Genomic DNA, 20,333 nt, shown 5'->3' with positions numbered 1-20,333 from the left:
GGCAATGATTAGTTCTGTGAAACAAAGTAAAACCAATGTTACACCATGTCTACACTGGACGCGAGTAGCGCGGCGCGACAAAATACTATAGAACTCATTATAATCAGTGATGCTGTCTACACCATATATATACATATCTATGGTCCACACTGGATGCAGCGCATCATGACACGACAAATCCCTGACAGAAAACTGCTGCTGCATTCTATTCATGACGTATTGACACAAATTTCAAATGATTTTCAACGGTCGCTTTGTCGCATCCAGTGTACTAGACAGACTTTAGCTGTTGCGACGCAGACACTGTGTTACTCACCTATCGAGAAGAAACAAAGCAACCTTGGCGTCCGATCGCAGGCCTTCCGCTCCTTCAGTTCTCTCCAGCACTGGATAGCTGATCTGATATTTACACGGGTCCTAATTCTTGCCTTATTGCCTTAAGCCTTCTTTTGTTCCGCAGACGTGTTCCTCTTTTGTTTTTTATCCGCCATCTCTAACTGTCTGTCGCTCGGCTCGCTAATGTCCGTCATGTGCACTGAACGCTCTCTCCTCCACATCATGAGTAGACACGCCCCTTACTGCTGATTGGTTACAAGTTTGTTTTGCTAGTCGGCCAGAATCAGTTTTTTAAAGCGTTTTTGAAAAACCGCTTACCCCACCTTTAATGGCTCTGAAAGTAGCAAGTGTTTGAGGAAACCCATCTCTTTTTGGTGCAGACATTAAAGCAAGGACACCAATAAATCAACCAATAAAACTACCAGAGTCATAATGGCATGTTTTTGATGCACTCTGATTTTGAATGCAGAAGATCCAAGAAGTTCATTCCATTGTACAATAATATTTACACTATATATTTTTGTTATAATTTCTCATTATTTCATTTTGCATTTCCATCCATGTTTTCCACATCTGACTCTGCAAAATTTATTTCAAGGGGCAAGAAAATAAATTTCCAATCTTACCAAACATTTTGGGTAATTTATTTAATGAAAAAAAAAATTAAACATTGCAGTGCCAAGCAGCAATACTTGCATAAAGTGCATGCTTACATAAAGTGTTTCTCTGACCTAAGAAGTAGACTAAAAAAATCAAGGAATTTATGTGTTATTTAATAATTACATCTGGGTTTTAGCCTTCCAACCCAGACTGAAAACACACACACACACACACACACACACACACACACACACACACACACACACACACACACACAGGAATGAGACCAGCAGAGAAAGTATCGAACCATTGAATTTCTCCATCTCTTATTACACGCTTCAGAGCTGCAGCACAAACCCAGCAACCTCTTTTGAAATAAAGCCCTCGAAGAGGGATGGTCAATCAAGTGTGTGTCCGAGGAAAGACAAGGTGACTAATACTGAGATGGGAACGGAGTCCTTTTGTGTAAGACGGGACTTATCTCTGGAGCCGAGGGCTGAGATTGGCACTGCTATTGTCACTGGGGATTTAACTCAACTGGCTAAAACTGCTTTTATCCTAGTCCACTAAATTCTTCTTTAGGGTTAAGAACACAACGACTGAGAAGGTCTCAAATGCGGGTCTTATGTAAGATGAAAGTTCAAAACTCACAGAGTGAGAGCATGATCAATCAGCTACTATTACACAGCTCAGTCGTTTTGCTTCCAGACCCAACTTTCTGTTTTTTTATACCCAACAAGTGTTTGTTGCACACAAAAAGAAATGGGGAAGAACCAGTTGGAGCACTGCAATTTACAACGCTGTTACTGGCTTGTCTAAATGTATGCAAATTAAATATATAACTTGGGCCCATTGGGAATATATTACTCTTTCTTAATTCCCACATTTGCTGAAGCACCCATGTCATTTTATCTTGCTTCTACAAGCCTTTGATCTCTTTTGTGGGTTGTCATGGCTCATGTTTCATTGGATTTGTACCTGAACGCTCCATATCGCAAATGCAATGCTGATCAGGTGCGCTACTGAGCAAGTTTACTACATTAAAAAAGCCATACATATGGAGCTGGTATGTGTTTCAAACATCAAAATGTGTTTGTTTGCAAATGATGTACTATGGTAAAATTGTTTTGATGTCATAACATAGTATTATGCAAGGAAACGTACCAAAATAAGTCTTTATTCATCGTTAATCTGCCCCTGTAATCATAATTTTGGAGTAAAGGAACAAAAGTTGTTGGCGGATTACTGCCTCTAGTGTTCATTTCAGCTGAAAAGTGCAGAGAAATGTACGCAGAGCAATATATTTTAGGTTTTGCAGAAATGTAGGCTGAGTCGTGTATGGTCAAGGGTCTTTTTAGTATAATGCAAGTTCAGTCAGCCTTCTTTATAGAAGCCTTTTGAAACAGATCTGCAGTCCATTTTAAAGTCACAAAACATAATTTCAGTGAACCATTAACCAGATCTGAAAGTGGTTGAAGGCTACATGGGTTATATGTCATTTTCTAATAATAGTTAACCCATTAGCTGAGTAAAACCCCTTGTGGCAAGAACATCATCATTGGATAAAATACATACTTTAATTAACCCATTGACTCAATCTTTGCCTGTCTAAACGTGCAGTAACATTTACAATTGCTCATTGAATTTCCACAGGCAAAATCCAGTTATTTCAGCTGGAATCTACACTATTGGTAATTTTTGCTCATTGGAAAACATGACTTTTCCTGCATTTCTGTATTTGCGGAAGCATCCATGCCCTTTTAGCTTGTTTCTACAAGACTTTCAGTTCTTTAGTAGAGTGTCATAACTCGTATTTCATGGGATTCAATAGCTGGGTGCTCCTTATCGCAAATGCAACTGTACCGGGTGTGCCACTGAGCAAGTTTACTTCATTAAAAAAGCTGTACATATGGAGCTGTTATGTAATGCAAACATCAAAATGTGCTCGTTTTGAGGTCATAACATGGTATTGTGAATCTTGTGCACCTTTAGACCCGCAAGGATTCAATGGGTCAATTATGCATTCAATCCAGTGAAGATTTTCTTGCCATAAGGGGTTTTACTTAGTCCATGGTGCTTGCCAGAAGGTCACTCATGTGATCTACAGATGTCTATTTAAAAGAATGTTTTATGAAAACAAAACGAGCTCAAGACATTAGAAGGTACATCAGTTATTATCCAAAGCAGTTCGTAGTTCAGGAAGAAGGAGGCGGGAACCGGCGAACGTTCAAACAAAACTTTAATAAAATAAACACAAAATAGCACGACAGCCCCTCGTGGACGACTGTCGCACACAAACAGAACCAAAACACAGGCCTGGTCCTCTCTCGTCTTTCACAATCGTAGCTCCTCCTTTTATCCTCCCGGAGCTCCTCCGTGGGACTCGAGACCAGTGAGTGGTGCAGGTGTCGCTCATCATCAATTACTCCACCGGCCTCGCTCCATTCCCAAGGCTCTCGGCCCCGCCCCCACTCGTCACATACCCCCATCGCCCCTTGCAGGCCAGGGGGTACTCTCGAGACTGCATGCTACTCCCCCCCTCCTCCCTCCGGGGGAGCCGATCACGGCGGCCGCGACATACCTTGGGGTAAGGACAGATAGACAGAAAAGGAGACGGAAGGATGAGGAGAGACATATACGAGAGAGGGGAGAGAGGAAAAGAAAAAAAAAATTATCGGTCCGGTTCCCGGACACACTGCCGCTTGGTCCTCAACCGGCTGAGAGGCTCTCACTCGCGGTGCCATGCGATGGTACTGGACATCTTTGGTGGATGGCCCACCGCTCCTCCGCCTCATCCTGTTGAGGGCAGCCGGCAGTGAGTCCCCCATTCCCTGCTCCTCCCCAATTATGGCGGACGGCAGCAGGCTCCGGCATCCTGGTGAACGGGGTCAACTCCTCTGCTCCCTCTCGGATGGCAGCCACCCCTCCTTGACCCAGGAGCGCGGCAGCGAGCTCTCCGTCCCACCTCGTCTTCCATCGTTCCAGCACCACCGCCTCGGGCAGCCACCAGCGGTCTCTCCGCTTCTTCCTGCTGCCCAATCTCCTCAGCACCACAACCCCCCTCATCAGTGAGGGCTCTCTGACAGCGTGTCCCTCCTTCCTCCCGGGTTTCGGCACCAATGTAACAACGTTCGTAGTCACGGGAAGAAGGAGGCGGGAACCGGCGAACATTTAAACACTTTAATAAAATAAACCAACACAAAATGAAAGTAAAGCGGCAGCCCCTCGCGGACGACTGCCGCACACAAAACACAAAATATAATCCAGGCCTGGTCCTCTCTGGTCTTTCACAGGCGTAGCTCCTCCTTTTATCCTTCCGGAGCTCCTCCGTGGGACTCGAGACCGGTGAGTGGTGCAGGTGTCGCTCATCATCAATTCCTCCCCCGGCCTCGCTCCATTCCCAAGGCTCTCGGCCCCGCCCCCACTCGTCACATACCCCCATCGCCCCTTGCAGGCCAGGGGGTACTCTCGAGACTGCATGCTACTCCCCCCCTCCTCCCTCCGGGGGAGCCGATCACGGCGGCCGCGACATACCTTGGGGTAAGGACAGATAGACAGAAAAGGAGACGGAAGGATGAGGAGAGACATATACGAGAGAGGGGAGAGAGGAAAAGAAAAAAAAAATTATCGGTCCGGTTCCCGGACACACTGCCGCTTGGTCCTCAACCGGCTGAGAGGCTCTCACTCGCGGTGCCATGCGATGGTACTGGACATCTTTGGTGGATGGCCCACCGCTCCTCCGCCTCATCCTGTTGAGGGCAGCCGGCAGTGAGTCCCCCATTCCCTGCTCCTCCCCAATTATGGCGGACGGCAGCAGGCTCCGGCATCCTGGTGAACGGGGTCAACTCCTCTGCTCCCTCTCGGATGGCAGCCACCCCTCCTTGACCCAGGAGCGCGGCAGCGAGCTCTCCGTCCCACCTCGTCTTCCATCGTTCCAGCACCACCGCCTCGGGCAGCCACCAGCGGTCTCTCCGCTTCTTCCTGCTGCCCAATCTCCTCAGCACCACAACCCCCCTCATCAGTGAGGGCTCTCTGACAGCGTGTCCCTCCTTCCTCCCGGGTTTCGGCACCAATGTAACAACGTTCGTAGTCACGGGAAGAAGGAGGCGGGAACCGGCGAACATTTAAACACTTTAATAAAATAAACCAACACAAAATGAAAGTAAAGCGGCAGCCCCTCGCGGACGACTGCCGCACACAAAACACAAAATATAATCCAGGCCTGGTCCTCTCTGGTCTTTCACAGGCGTAGCTCCTCCTTTTATCCTTCCGGAGCTCCTCCGTGGGACTCGAGACCAGTGAGTGGTGCAGGTGTTGCTCATTATCAATTACTCCACCGGCCTCGCTCCGTTCCCACAGCTCTCGGCCCTGCCCCCACTCGTCACACCGTCCTTGGCTCTGAAGTACTAAAAATAACCGTTTTCAGATGAGAAAGACAGTATCTGCCAAAAGCTTCACGGAACACGCAGATGGCCATAATGCCCAGCGGGCAACTGGCCAACTGAGGGCAAACCGAGTATTATTGAAGCAAGTCCACTTTCTCCAATAAGATTTCTTATCTTGGAGATAGAGTGGAGATATTTCCATTCTCAAGATTAATTCTCTGTGAAGAAAAAAAAATTCAGACTGAAATGGATGTTTCTTGGCTTTGCAGAGTGAGATAATGATTTTATAAAAGTGTCTAAATTTTTTGTTCAATTTGGAGCTTGACAGCACCATCTCCACTCACTTTCATTATATGGAAAAGATTGACCAGGATTGTCTTCGAAATTTCACCTTTTTGTGTTCCACAGAAGAACAAGATGTGGGAGACTATTTTTAACATCCTATTAACATGCCACAGGCTTTAAAATATTCATAATTGTCAAAGTCTGGCACGGTAATGAAGCAAAGCTCAACCTAAATTGCTTCCAAATTCTGCCAAGTGTCCCCCCACTTCAGTGATTGTAATGACGAACCATTAAAATTAAATAGTGGAATCTGGGATTCTTTCCTCAGTCCAAAAAAGTATTTTATGTGATTCTAGCGTCCAAAAATAGACTCCATTCTGAGTGTATTTTGGCTGATTATAATAGCATTCATCTATATTGAATATAATAGCATTACTTAAACATCAAAGTACTGTTGATCTCCATGGAAACCAAGTGGAACGGGAAAGATGGTGATTCTGAGCGTCAGCCGTGGAGAACATCACTGTAAGAAGAATAAGCTAAAATATGAATGAAGGAACGAGATATGAACAGCAGTTCAGAGAGATTACTGCACACTGCTACGCTTTGGCGGCAAAATATATGTTAACTAGACTCCATGCTGAGTCCACACCGAGTCTGGGGCCATCAGGGGTGATGAATGTAGTGTTTATTAGGGCTATCAGTTGTTGAAATATTTAAATCAAATGAATTAAAATGATTAAATTATGTAACATTTCATTAAAATATAAGAAAAAAATAATAGCACCATTGAAAGTATTAAATGTAATTTATTAAATAAACATTGATAATAACACATTAAATTACATTACATTCAGAAAACCCCTTTTCTTACCATCAACTTGCGTATAGTTTTTTAATATATATATATATATATAGAGAGATATATATATATATATATATATATATATATATATAATTATTATTTTTTTAACTTAATAAATGTTAAACAATTATTATTAGTAAATATTAGATGAAAAAGATAATTAAAAATAAAATTGCTGTATTAAAATACAAATTAGAATAATGTAATTTAATTTGTATTATTTATTTTGATCTATTCACTAAAATAAATAAAACTAGTTAAAATCAATTTAAATTAATTTAAAAGATGAGATAATGGCATGAATAATAGCATACATTTTTATGTAATTATTTATAATTAACTTACATTCATTAGTTATTGTTAAATATTAATTAAAATAATTAATATGCATTTTATTAAAATAACATTTTAAAATATTAAAATTTTAAATGATATATTCTCATTTCTATTATAATGTTTTCCAATAAATAAATACATTTAAGATAATTTAAATGTATTAAATAAAATTAATAAATTAAATTATGTAAATTAAATTGAAAGATGACTTGAAGGTATTTAAGGAACTTTATAAATAATTGATCACTATTAAATATTAAATAAAGGAACATTTAAAATATATATGAAATGCATTAAAATAAAATAAATTATAAAAACGATTAAAAACGACATTAATATAATTGAATTTAAATGTAATTAATAATTTATTCATTCATTTTTATTTAATTTTAATTTATTAAATAAAATAAATTAATTTAAATTAAAGATGACAAAGGTGGAAGGCAATATTAATCGCATTAATGTTTATGCAATTCTTTATAATTAACTATCTAAATAATCAAGTAGTTATTTAAGCATATTAAAAATGTAAAACAATTTGATTAAATAATTTATTAAAAATCACCATGTTAAATTGGCAGCTCTAGTGATTATATATGAAAACTGGGTTTCAAAAAATTTGAGTTTAAAATGTCTTTCTCAAGAACATCACCACACAGTAGAAATGAACTTATTAGTGTCTCAAATGCTTTCCCTTGACGGTAATGACATAAAATCACTGAAAACAACCCATAACCTCATGCACTTTGACAATGTCTCAAACTGTGCTCAGAGTTTTTCTCCTGAGGTATGAAAGAACAACATCTCAGCCAGACTAATTTCAACTCCTACATGGATTTCCCTTTGCGTTCTTCACTCTAAACAGAGCTGCAGACGTACAGACCAGCTTTCATTGCTCAGGCCTGATTATGAGACTCAGCCATGCGTCAGAGATAAATAAGTGGTCTGAGAGAGAAATCCGCTCGCGTTTGCTCTAAGTGGATCTAATGAGGCGTGTGCTGAGAAATGCTCTGCTACTGCACTAGTTCAATCATGCAGTGCATGAAAAAAGAAGAGCAAAACAAGACAATAACAAGCATGCAAAGCTCTGTTTTTCACCTTTGTTCTACAATAATGAACGAACAATGAAGCAGGCAATTATGAACAAACTCTGCTGTTAATTCAAAGTAGTTGTAATTTAATAACAAAAAAATGAATTAATTGTAAATGAATCCTAGTAACTCGAAGTGTATGGCTGTGTTCAGACTTGTAGTTAGTCTATAAAGGCACGCAATTTGCTTTGAAGTTACACTGTAAAAAATGACCATGAATTTAACGGTAAAAGACTGTAAAAATGCTACAGTAAAAACCTGTTAAATGGTTAATGGTAAATTCCCCTACTATATACGGTGAAAAACTGTATTGGACATTACATGTATTGGACTTTTTTTTTTACAGTAGTATACCGTTTTTGGAAGTGAAAAAGACGTAAATTGACATTTCCAGATTCCCATGCGTTACATTTTAAATGTGATGTTTTTTGTTGAAATAACTATGTTTCTTCTTAGTTTTTTCTTATCAGTTTTGTATATTAGGGTTGTGTGTTACACCTAATGTTGTTAAATTAATGTTTATTGCATTATTTCAGTTTCATGTGTGTTACCATGATGGTGTTTAGTGTTTGTGTGAATGACACTGTGCACCTTCTATACATGTTATTATTTAAAAGCTGCTTGTGATGGGCTTTGGTTCATCATGTGACTTTCTCATCACCACCTGCATTTGGTGGTTATCAGTGTATTACAAAGGTACAAAACAGATTTCAGTACTTCAGTATGTTGGTATATTAACATTATATCAGTTACTGAAATTACGGCCATAGGCACGAGGAAAGCGTTATCTTTGTTGTACCGTTAATATCCCTTCATCTGATTTCTGATGACAGTGCTGCTCAGTGCGTTTGTTCGCTGCATCAGTCTGTTGTTGAATCTACAAATAACTTCCGCTTTTATTTTTAGTGACGTTACGTTCAACACCGACCCTCCGATGCTTGTATCAAAAAAACAACACATTTCACATTCACTGTTTCCTTTACATTATATTGCGTTAGCGTTGCTTTTTTTAAATCTTAATTTATACATTAAGCTCAAATGAATTTGCCCATTAAATAACAGTCTAAGGACTAGGCAGAGTTAAAATAGAAAGGTCAGATCACAGATTTAATTTATGAATTTATGTTTCATTTATTTATAAATCATTCATTTATTTACACTGTTTCCCAATGATAAACACTATTATTAAATACTACTATCATATAATTTATATAATAATAATTATATGAAATATTATTGATTGAATAATAATGTTTAATAAACAACAACAACAGCTGTCATAAAAGTTGCTAGGCAATTCAGTCAAAAGTACAAAGTCAGCGCTCTGATATACAGCATTGAATTTACATAAACATGATGAGATTTTACCAAAACTATCTTCTCTGGAACAAATAATAGATTAATGAGACCAAAGACTGCCCGTTAGATTTACCCAAAACGAATTACATCTCACGTTTAACCACTATAGATACATCAGAGTCAGCGGTAAATTCCAGAAGATCTGGCCAATTCTGGCGGATTCATGAGCGCAGAATGACTGCTGACCATCTGGAGTTCACAGCTCTGAAAACGTCAAAGGTAATTTTCAAATAAACATTATCTTTATTAACAAACTGCACATTTGAACTATAAACAAGTACATTCTCAACTGATAACCTCTTGAAACTACATTCCGTGACACAAAAACAGTAATATTTATAAAATGATACTGGATTAGGGCATCCGCCATGACACTCGCTGTAGGAAGTATCGCAAGAACTTGATTACAAGAGTGATATGATTACAAACTGTGAAACATCTGTTGGAGTTCTGATATTACTCTAATATCACACTCTTTTCAGACAATCAGATTCGAGGACCAGAAAGAACTGTTGTATGTATATATATATATATATATATATGTATATATATATATATATAATATTCGCAATTGCATAAACTTGATTTTTAAAAATATTTAAAAAATATTGCATTCTTAAATGTGAGAAAATATTACAAATTTTAAACATTTTATTACTACTAATGAAGTTAACATTTGTATATTGTAATCTATAACGTTTCACCATCCAATCAATTCTGTAAATCACCGCTACCATTTATTTATTTATTTATTTATTTATTCATCCATTCATTTTTAATGATTGGATATTCTGTTTCTCTGAGAAATATGTTGCATTGCAGATATAAATGGGATGAACTCATGAGTACCTGGACAAAAACTAGACTGATTTGTTTGCTTAAAAGATTCATTCACAAAATGCCAATATTTTCCAGCAAATTAAATGCTTATTAGCTCGCAACACTGATTAACTGATTATTATATAGACTAACCCGTCAATGTGTTCATTTGTCCATTTCTGCTCTACTCAACCTCAAAGAGCTCTTCAACCGCTTCAACAGCTTCCTCCACACTGCAGATTCAAGCCAATCACTCCAGACATTTTCTTGCAGACGTGTCAGCACATTTGTTGCCTTAATATTCCAAACATATCATGCAGGGCCACCAAAACAAAGCTGAGGTGTTTAAAGTCGAGGCACAAACTGATTTCTCAGAAATAATAAAGGATTTCCTCTGGAGCTTCTGAAGCCGCCTGGAGGCAAAGCTCATAGTGAGTTGTGCCTGAGATTTCTGTGCAAAGCTCGGGTTATTAAACTAAATAAGCAATTTCTCAAACCCCGCCATATTTTTTTTGTTTCCGAAAGTTTGCTAGAGAATAGACCGAAACTTTGGATGCAGTAACAGTGTTGTATTCTTTAACAGAGTCATTGAACATGGCTAAGCTAATATATAAAAGACTGAACTGGATTTTTTCCAGCACCGCAGTGATTTTATCTTTAAAACTTGATCTTTCGACCATAAAAAGACCATAAGCGGCCTATGTCAGCTTGGGGTGATAACTGGCCTTCATTTTCAGCCGAGCGCTCACAGCGAGGCCTGTTGCTTTCAATGCAGGAGCCAACACTGACAGCTGGGGTCTCTGAGGTGCCACCAACTTTTGCAAGGTCATCTGTGCCTGGCCAGCGATCATGAGCGTCAGAGATGGATAGATGCGGCCAACAATCTGCAGTCTGGCGGCATGAGAACAGTACATATCGAATTATGATATGGGTCAATGACATTTAGGAGCTAGTGCTCACGATGAAGAACAAACCTTTGAAAGTGTAGTTTAAAACACACGCAAGTTCTTACTTTCTGCATTGAAGTTAGTTTCATATGATTTAGAAAAGCTTTTATACTAATTTCAGGAAAATATTACATTTAAAAGGACAGCTTACCAAAAAAAAAAAAAATTGTCATCATTTACTCACCTCATGTTGTTCCAAACCGGAATGATTTTCTTTCTTCAAAAGAAGATGTTTTGAGGGAGGGACTTGGAGCAGGCGGAGCCAGGCGGGACCCAGGCCACAGCCGTAAAGACGACCCACGGTGGAGCCGACGGAGGAATGACATTTAGGAGCTAGTGCTCACGATGAAGAACAAACCTTTGAAAGTGTAGTTTAAAACACACGCAAGTTCTTACTTTCTGCATTGAAGTTAGTTTCATATGATTTAGAAAAGCTTTTATACTAATTTCAGGAAAATATTACATTTAAAAGGACAGCTTACCAAAAAAAAAAAAAATTGTCATCATTTACTCACCTCATGTTGTTCCAAACCGGAATGATTTTCTTTCTTCAAAAGAAGATGTTTTGAGGGAGGGACTTGGAGCAGGCGGAGCCAGGCGGGACCCAGGCCACAGCCGTAAAGACGACCCGCGGTGGAGCCGACGGAGGGAGGAGCCATGGTGGAGGAAGGGCTGATGACTCCAGGGGGCCAACTGACGGCAGCGGAGCAGGTGGAGAAGGAGCCTGAGGCGGAGATGGAGAGTTGATGAGCAAGTGCGACGGGGAGGATTCGGAGACCCAAGGCGGAGCATATGGCTCAGGCAACCGAGGCGGTGGCGGGGATTCCGAAGACCACGGTGGAGCCGGAGCGAAAGAGGACCAAGGTGGAGCCGAAGGGAAGGAGGAGCCTGACAGAGCCAGAGGGACGAGGCACAACCAGAGGAGCGGAGTCCCAAGGTGACGGATGGTCGACGATTGACAAAGGCGGAGCCGGAGGGCTGGTGTGCGCTGCCCACACACACCAAATCATGACAGTGGAATGACAGGGCTGGCAGACAGAAAGTTCACAAATGGCCTCCACGGCCGAAACAGGACTGACAGGGAGTTCAGATGAAGGCGGGAGGAGAGCGGGCAGGTCGATATATATATCCCTCTCGAACTCCCATTCAAAGTCCCATAGTCCCAGATGCACAGTAAGCTCACCCTCAGCCATGGTGCAGTGGGCAGAGCTTCTCTCTACGCTCTCGCTGTCCACGACCTTCTCCCTGTATCCGGCTCTCGCACTCACAGCTCTGTCGCTCCATTCAGCAATGGCTCGCCGTTCGCCGCGGACTCGGGCTCTCCGTCATCGGTAGGCTCGGGCTTTGGCATCACGCAGCGGAGTGATGGTGGGTTGGGCTCTGTGTCGGGCTGTGTTCTGGATTGGGGCCAGACAGCCCTCCAGACACCAGATGATCGCCTCCCTCCAGCTCAGGGACATCAACAGGGCGATGGTAATTTGCCCCGATCCAGAGCAATGAGTTCAGCGCAGCGTCGTCGAATGCCGTTAAAATGGCAAGCTGGCTGAACTCAACCGCATACTCCAAGATGGGAAGGTCGTTACGGGCTAGGGCAGTGAATTTGGCAGCTAGGGGATCCATAGGGAAAAAACAAAAAAACACTGAACAAAACACGGAAATCAAACGGAGGGAAAACACGCAGTTACATTTTTTAAATAAATAAAGTTAAATTTTTTGTCCGTCAGGTCTTCTGTCACGAACTGTGAACAAGGAGACATGGATCAAAGGAACCGTCTATAATAGAATACAACACACAGGGTAATACACTCAGGGAATGGCTGTTGACACATGTACAAAACGTTTAAGACCCCACAAAGACAGAATACACAGACTGGGGTACAAATACACTGGGAAATGAGGACAATTAACAAGACACACCTGAATCAAATAACATAATAAACCATGAGGAAAAACTAGGTCACAGAGAGCACATGGGGAAAGATACACACACAGACAGTCCAGGGGCATGACAACGGTCAACTTTTTGGTTACCAACATTCTTCAAAATATCTTCTGCTGTGTTTTACAGGTTTGGAACAACTCGAGGGTTAGTAAATGGCAGGGTTTAAATTTTTTTGGGATGAACTGTCATTTTAATGGCTCTAAAAAATGTCATGCAGCGCAACCATCAAGTAAAAAGTAATAACACTCTCCTTACACCTTAAATACAGAGTTAACTAAAACTAAAACCATAAATTAAACAAGTGTGTTTGAAATAAATAACAAATGTTTCTGATTGAAATAAAACTAAAATAAACTAAAATAAAAAAATAACTAAACTTCAGCTAGTTTCCAAGGAAACATTTATAGAACTTGAATATTTCTAAAAATTAAACATTAATAAAAACTACAGACAAAATAAAACTAATAAATTCACAACTATAATATAAAAATGTTAAAATTAAAATTAATACATAAAATATAAAAATACAGACCAAATCAAACTAAAAAGTAGTGACCTTTGAAAATCTAGTTTATGTGGCAAGTTCTTAGAAATGTGGTTTTCGTATTGAAGTTTTATACCATTTTCAAGAAAAGTTTCAATTTAATGACAATGTCATGTGGTGTAACCATGTAAAAAGTAATAATGCTTTGTTTACACCTTGTTTGATACTAAAACGAAAACTATAAATGCAACATTTTTGTTATCTGAAATAAATGTGAAATTCTTCTGAAATTTAAAAGACTCCATGGCAGTGGTTCTGGGTATCTATACATCACAAAGTGTCTTGTAGATTATAAGCCTGTATGGATCCTGTGGGGTCAGGAGTCCAGAGAACAGAGACGAGGCCCTTGGCAATAACTGGGAAAAATAAAACACTGGCAACACCTCTGTGCAGCCACAATCGCTCCAGGCGTCTGTGAGGAGACAAATGGATAGTGGAAGAGTGTCACGAATCAGGCCTCTGTGGCTCTCTCCGATGGCCTCCGGAGGGCACCCTCTCCCGAGTACTAACGTTCATGGACTACATTTCCCAGACACCCCGTACCTGGGGCTGATTACGGCACAGGTGTTCCCCCTTAGCTTCCCGGTCCACTCTCCAGGCAGATACCATTAAGTTTGTTCGTCAATGTATTATTTGTGACATCTCCAAATCTTCCCACCTGCGCCCCGCAGGTCTTCTTCAGCCACTTGCTGTTCCCCAACGGCCATGGTCACACATAGCTATAGACTTTGTCACGGATCTCCCCAGCTCAAGGAACTATAGCACCATCTTAACGGTCATTGATCGTTTCTCGAAGGCATGCCGTCTCATACCCCTTGAATAAACTGCCCACAGCCTTTGAAACGGCAGAGGTACTCCTCGAACAGGTCTTCCGTTTCTACGGACTTCCTGAAGACATTGTCTCGGACCGTGGTCCTCAGTTCACTTCCCGAGTTTGGTCCGCGTTCTGCCAACACCTCAATATTAACGTCAGCCTCACTTCTGGATACCACCCACAGTCGAATGGCCAGGTCGAAAGATTAAACAACCCATCCTTGCAAACCAGCCCCTCACTACCGTGGAAGTCCTCGGCGTCGTTCTCCTCCTCGCTTCGGGAGCCGCTCGCAGGGAGGGGGCTTTGTCACGAATCAGGCCTCTGTGGCTCTCTCCGATGGCCTCCGGAGGGCACCCTCTCCCAAGTACTAACGTTCATGGACTACATTTCCCAGACACCCCGTACCTGGGGCTGATTACGGCACAGGTGTTCCCCCTTAGCTTCCCTATTTAAACAGCTCTCAGACACTCTATGGTTGCGAAGTCTTGTATTGCCCCGGCTACATTTCTGAGCGTTTATCCCCTTTCTTGTTATCTCTTGTGTATTACCTCGGACTGTTCTAACTAGTTTGATTCTCTGCTGCCTGCCCCGACCCTCGCTTTGCCACTGTTTATTCCCTTGGATTACCCCTGCTGTACGTGACGCTGTTGACTGAATACTGCCTGTTTTACTCTGCCTGTTATTCTAATAAAAGCTGCAAATGGATCCGCACGCCTCTGACTCAGCGTTACAAAGAGTAACTCAGAGGATGAGAATTACAAGAGTAATAAATCAAAGTTTCACATAAATTTGGTTTCACCAAATCAAGCAATTCCAAATTAGTTCACACACACACACACACACAAAAAAAATAATTCAGTCATCATTTCTCAACCTTATATAATTTTAAACCTACACAACTGTTTTCTAAAATGTAAAACAAAAGGAGACGTTTAGAAGAATGTTCATGCTGCTCTTTTTACGTAAATGAGAACTGGGGCTGTGGAGCTTTAAAAATTATGACAAGCACCATAATGTAGTCTATATGCTGTGTGATGTCCAAGTTTTTCAAGATTCCAAGTCTTTTGATGTCATATGTAAAGAAGAAAAAAAGGCCTCAATTGAATTTGTTATTAAGAGAAAGCTCTCAAATCTCATTCACGTTTGCACACACTCAAACATCCTACTTTAAAAATGTGTTGCACCAGTGTTGCTGTCAGGATTGGACCTGCTTTGTCATGTGTTTCAGTTCCTGTTTTGCCTTATTTGGTCATGTTCCTGTCCTCGTTTAGTTTGATTATGTTCCATTGATGTCACCTGTGTTCCCCAATCATCCCCTGTATAGAAGTCCTAGTCTGTTCCGTTTGTGTTTGTCAGGTCTACTCGTTCTCTATGCGTGTTGACTCAAGCGCCCATTGTGGATTATCGCCTGTGTTTCTTGATTAAAGACTGTTAAACGTTTCCTTGTGACTCCAGCGTGTTCCCTCAACAGCGTAGCGGGACAGAAGACCTGACCCAAAAACAGTTACCTCCGTGTTTTCCTCTCCGTTTGTTTTCTCATTTTTTTCCCAGTATCTTTTTTTCTGTTGTGTTCCCTGGATGGATGCCCTTCTACGCCCTGAATACCTCCTCCTCCTGCTGGAGCAGGGGGACAAAGCTCTCGAGGCCCATACTAGACTGTTCCAGCTGCTAGCAAGCACCACCAGCTACCCTGACGACGTGCTCTGTGCGTTCTACGACGCCAGTCTAAACATCGAGTGCAGAGCGCCATCGTTCAAAGATGGTCCTCGAGAGGATTTTGTGGAGTGGATTCTGGCGAGAAATGGGTCACCTCTCACCATCACTCCCAGGCTCCCTCGTCCCTCCGGCTCCGCCTTGGTCGGCGTCAACCCGCCATCACCTCAGGACTCCGCTCCTCCGGCTGCACCGTGTCGCTCCGTCCCACCGGCTCCATTGGGCTCCTTCCTCCAGCCAGCTCCACCTTGGTTCTCAGTCGCTCCGGCTCCGCCGCGGATCTCCGGATCTCCGCCTCGGTCGCCAGAGCCCTCGGCTCCACCCTGACCCCCCCGGATCCTCTGCATCCCCCTGGCTCGTTGGCTCTCCGTCTCCGCCTCGGGCTCCTCGACCACCTCCTCCGCCACCATTGGTCGGCCCCCTGGAGTCGGCGGCCATTCCTCCTCTATGGCTCCTCCCTCCGTCGGCTCCACCGTGGGTCACCATCATGGCTGTGGCCTGGGGCCTGCTTGGCTTCCCCTGCTCCGGGCCCCTCCTGTCTCCTCCCTGGCTCCTCCCTCCTTCGTCGCCTCCCTGGTCTCTGTCTGCCAGCCCCCTAGCGGTTGTCCGTCCTCCTCCTGAGCCTCCTCCCTAGCTCCCACCTATGCCTCCCTCTGTTGTTGCCTACGGTGCGAGGACGCACCTTCCGGGAGGGGGGTGAAATGTCAGGATTGGACCTGTTTTGTCATGTGTTTCATTTCCTGTTTTGCCTTATTTGGTCATGTTCCTGTCCTTGATTATGTTCCATTGATGTCACCTGTGTTCCCCAATCATCCCCTGTATAAAAGTCCTAGTCTGTTCAGTTTGTGTTTGTCAGGTCTACTCATTCTCTATGTGTGTTGGCTCAAGCTCCCATTGTGGATTATCTCCTGTGTTTCTTGATTAAAGACTGTTAAACGTTTCCTCGTGACTCCAGTGTGTTCCCTCAACAGTGTAGCATGACAGTTGACACATAGGACAATTACTAACAAATGTCAGCAACATATTACATTGCTTCCTGCATGTTACATGACATTTTCAAAGTAAAATGTCCAGAGTGGCGCTAAAACTGTGTTCAGTGTTTTCCAAAACAGATGAACGTGAATCTGGCAACTTTTATTACACTGTGTGTTGTACGTTTTACAGAAGTTCGAAAATTAAGGAAAGGTTAATGCTCTATCATTTTTAAAAGTAATAACATACACTAAACCTAACCCACAGTGTTAACAAACACCGACATGAGCTAAAAAATGCATTAGCTGGAGCAACCATGCCATGTAGTTTGCTTCTAAAAGTTTTTGAACTCTTTTATTGTGACTCGTGTTTCATAGGATTTGTACCTGAATGCTCAATATTGCAACTGCAATGCTGTACAGGGTGTGCTACCGAGCAAGTTTACTATGTCAGAACAGACAAACATATGAAGCTAGTTATGTTCTGAAAACATCTAAATGTTTTAGTTTACGAGTCATAAACTATGGTAAACGTGTTTTGAGGTCATAAACTACTGTGTAAGAAACTGAGTGAAAAAGACTTTAATAAAGAATCTGCTCCTGTAATCATAATTTGAGTGAAAATAAAAGTTTTACTGCCATTAGTAAAGTTGCAGTAAAGTTAATGTATCTATATAGGGATATTTATTTTGGAGTTTTGCAAAAATGTACATGGAGGTACATTTTTCCAATGAGCCAGCAGTATGTTGGACATTTACCATGTTCATTGATGCCAAACATGGCATAATGTAAATGTGCGCAATAGCATTTGAGAGCTGCAGTAGAGGGAAGGATTCTTATTTTGCATATATCTCTGAAACTTGACATGGATCTACATCGAGTTACAAGCCAAAGGGATTCTTCTAGTTGCTCACTAACAGCATGGAAATGCATTGCACTATCCTTTAAACCAAGACATAAAGAATACAATCAATCAGCCTACAATGAGGCTTTTATAGAGACATAAAGTTCAAAATGACCTTTTTTTGCGATGGATAAAATGGTCTCACAGGGAGTTCTCTGTGTCTTTGAGGAGAATGGGGATGATTTTTAAGCATGTTGACATTCTGGACACTTTCCGTTTAAATCACTGTTTAAAAGCTTTGCTGATCACACATTTTAAAGTGTCAAGTATTGTCCATCTTCAGAGTGGGAAATGTGTGTACAAACAAACAATAAATAAATAATCTATTCAAACCTAATTTTAAATGTTTAATATTTGGTGTAAACTGCAGCTTATTGAAAGATTTTAAAATATATATTTAGATTTGTAAATATTTATAATATACTGTATGTATAAATATATTTTTCAACCTTCATATACTTTTATATATACTTTTTTATTATTATTGTTTTTGCCCATTCAATAAAAGTCAATGGGGTCCAAAACACTAAACACTGGACCTCATTGATTTTCATTGTATAGACAAAAAATACTTAGACATAGAGGTTTGGGCCAACATAAGAATAAGAATTTAATTTTTAGGTGAACTCTCCCTTTAAGTGTTTTTTGGGGTCATTGTTTGGCTCCATACTGGAAGAAAACAGGAAATGACTCGTGAAAGCTGTCACATTAGCGTTGAACTCCTGTGCTGAATCTCTCTGATCACTGGAACAAAATACTCCTTTGGCCAAATCCCGGACCTACCTGACAGTGATATATAATGACCATCAAAAACCCAGCGCTTCACTGGCTTCCAACAGGGAATGAAGAAGGCAACCAACCACAGGCCTGCCACAAACAAAACAGATCTGAGCTCAGTGGAGAGCCTTGGAAAGGCTGTGAGCAATGAACTCCAGCTAATGTGAATCCACACAAATGCTTGCTCTAACAAAAGGTGCGAATGACGAACAAATAGTTTCCTTTTCAATTGCAAACAAGGATAATTGGGCATGAAACAGGATTAAGATAATGTTGCTCTGCATTTGCATTGGCAGATTTCAGCTGCTTAGTTTGATAGGATTCTTTGGAGAGACAAATAACATTATATTGCACCAGATGGCTTTAAACCAAATAATAACAGACAATCAATGGACAATAAAGTAATGTCTAATGACAACTTTGATTTTGTCTTCCCTCCATCTGTTGTAGTTAAAGATCAATGTGTTGTAAGAATGAGTCCTAAAACCTGGAAACAAGTTAGCATTTAACAAGTTAGTTCAAGTTAGAACTTCTGGTTCCCTTTCAGTCGGTCACTCTCGACATCACGTTGGATCTCGCTTAGAGGGACCAATCTACTTCGAGTGTAAACTAAACGAGCCAATGCACATTGGCATGCGATTATTGCATCTAGCTACTGCTGATCACAGCCTGAGTATAAGTAGGCAGCAGATGCAGCACATATTCAGCTTTTCGCTTCGGAGCCGAGCGATCACATCGTTCTGCTCCTGACTACTCTACTGAGAGAAGAAGACTGAACGAGTTCAGCACGCTCTTGGAGAGCTCTTCGTGTTGGCGGACGGCGCTTCAGCGGTGGTGGTTTCCCGTGTTGAGTGGGTTGCACACATCAGGCTGCACTACCCCCTGTTTGTGTTGCAGATGATCATCTCCCCTGTGCGCCTCAGCACGCTAAAAAATATTTTTCCCCTAAAAGAGCAATTTCGGGTGCGTCTTTTTAAAGACGACGTTGCTTGGCAAACTTGACGTTACGTCTTTATAAAGACGATGTGGGTCTTGCTATAGACAACGTATCACCCGGGCGTTTTAGGATGCGGTCGTTACCTGGTGCTGGGTGATGGTCACGATCGCTGCCTCTCGTGCCTGGGCATGAAGCACGCTGAGGTGGCTTTCGTGGATGGTTCATGCTCCCATTGCGGGGGTATGACCATCTCGGAGTTGCGGACCGGACTCCGTTACCTGCAAGGGGGCGGAGTGCCCGTGCCACTGCCTAGATCTGGGGTTCCCTCTGGTGGCAGCCGGGGGAGTTATTTTTCTGGCGGTGGGCGGACTAGTCTTACGTTCGAGGCTCCCCCCGACGATCAGATATCGGTTGCAGCATCGGAGGGTGAGCCAGAGCTTTCTGGAGAGGAAGATTCGGCTGCGCTGCTCTCCTCCGGGACTGCAATGCCTGAATCGGATCCAGAAATAATGGCTATGCTTTCATTGCTGGGTCCGGGTACGTTTTCCCTGTGTTATCCAGTCTTACTCATTGGGTAGTGCCATTGCAGCAGTAGCTGGTCCTCTTGTGAAGAAGCCCTGGCCTACGCCAAAAAGTAGGGGCGCAGGTGGCTTCCACAGGCCACTGGAAGGGGCAGTAGCTGTGGCCCTTTGGTAGGATCCCAATTTC

Source organism: Sinocyclocheilus grahami, unplaced genomic scaffold, assembly GCF_001515645.1.
Source record: "Sinocyclocheilus grahami isolate Dianchi unplaced genomic scaffold, SAMN03320097.WGS_v1.1 scaffold159.1, whole genome shotgun sequence".
Lineage (NCBI taxonomy): Eukaryota > Metazoa > Chordata > Actinopteri > Cypriniformes > Cyprinidae > Sinocyclocheilus > Sinocyclocheilus grahami.
The sequence above is the reverse complement of the archived record's forward strand: the minus strand, read 5'-3'. Positions refer to the sequence as shown.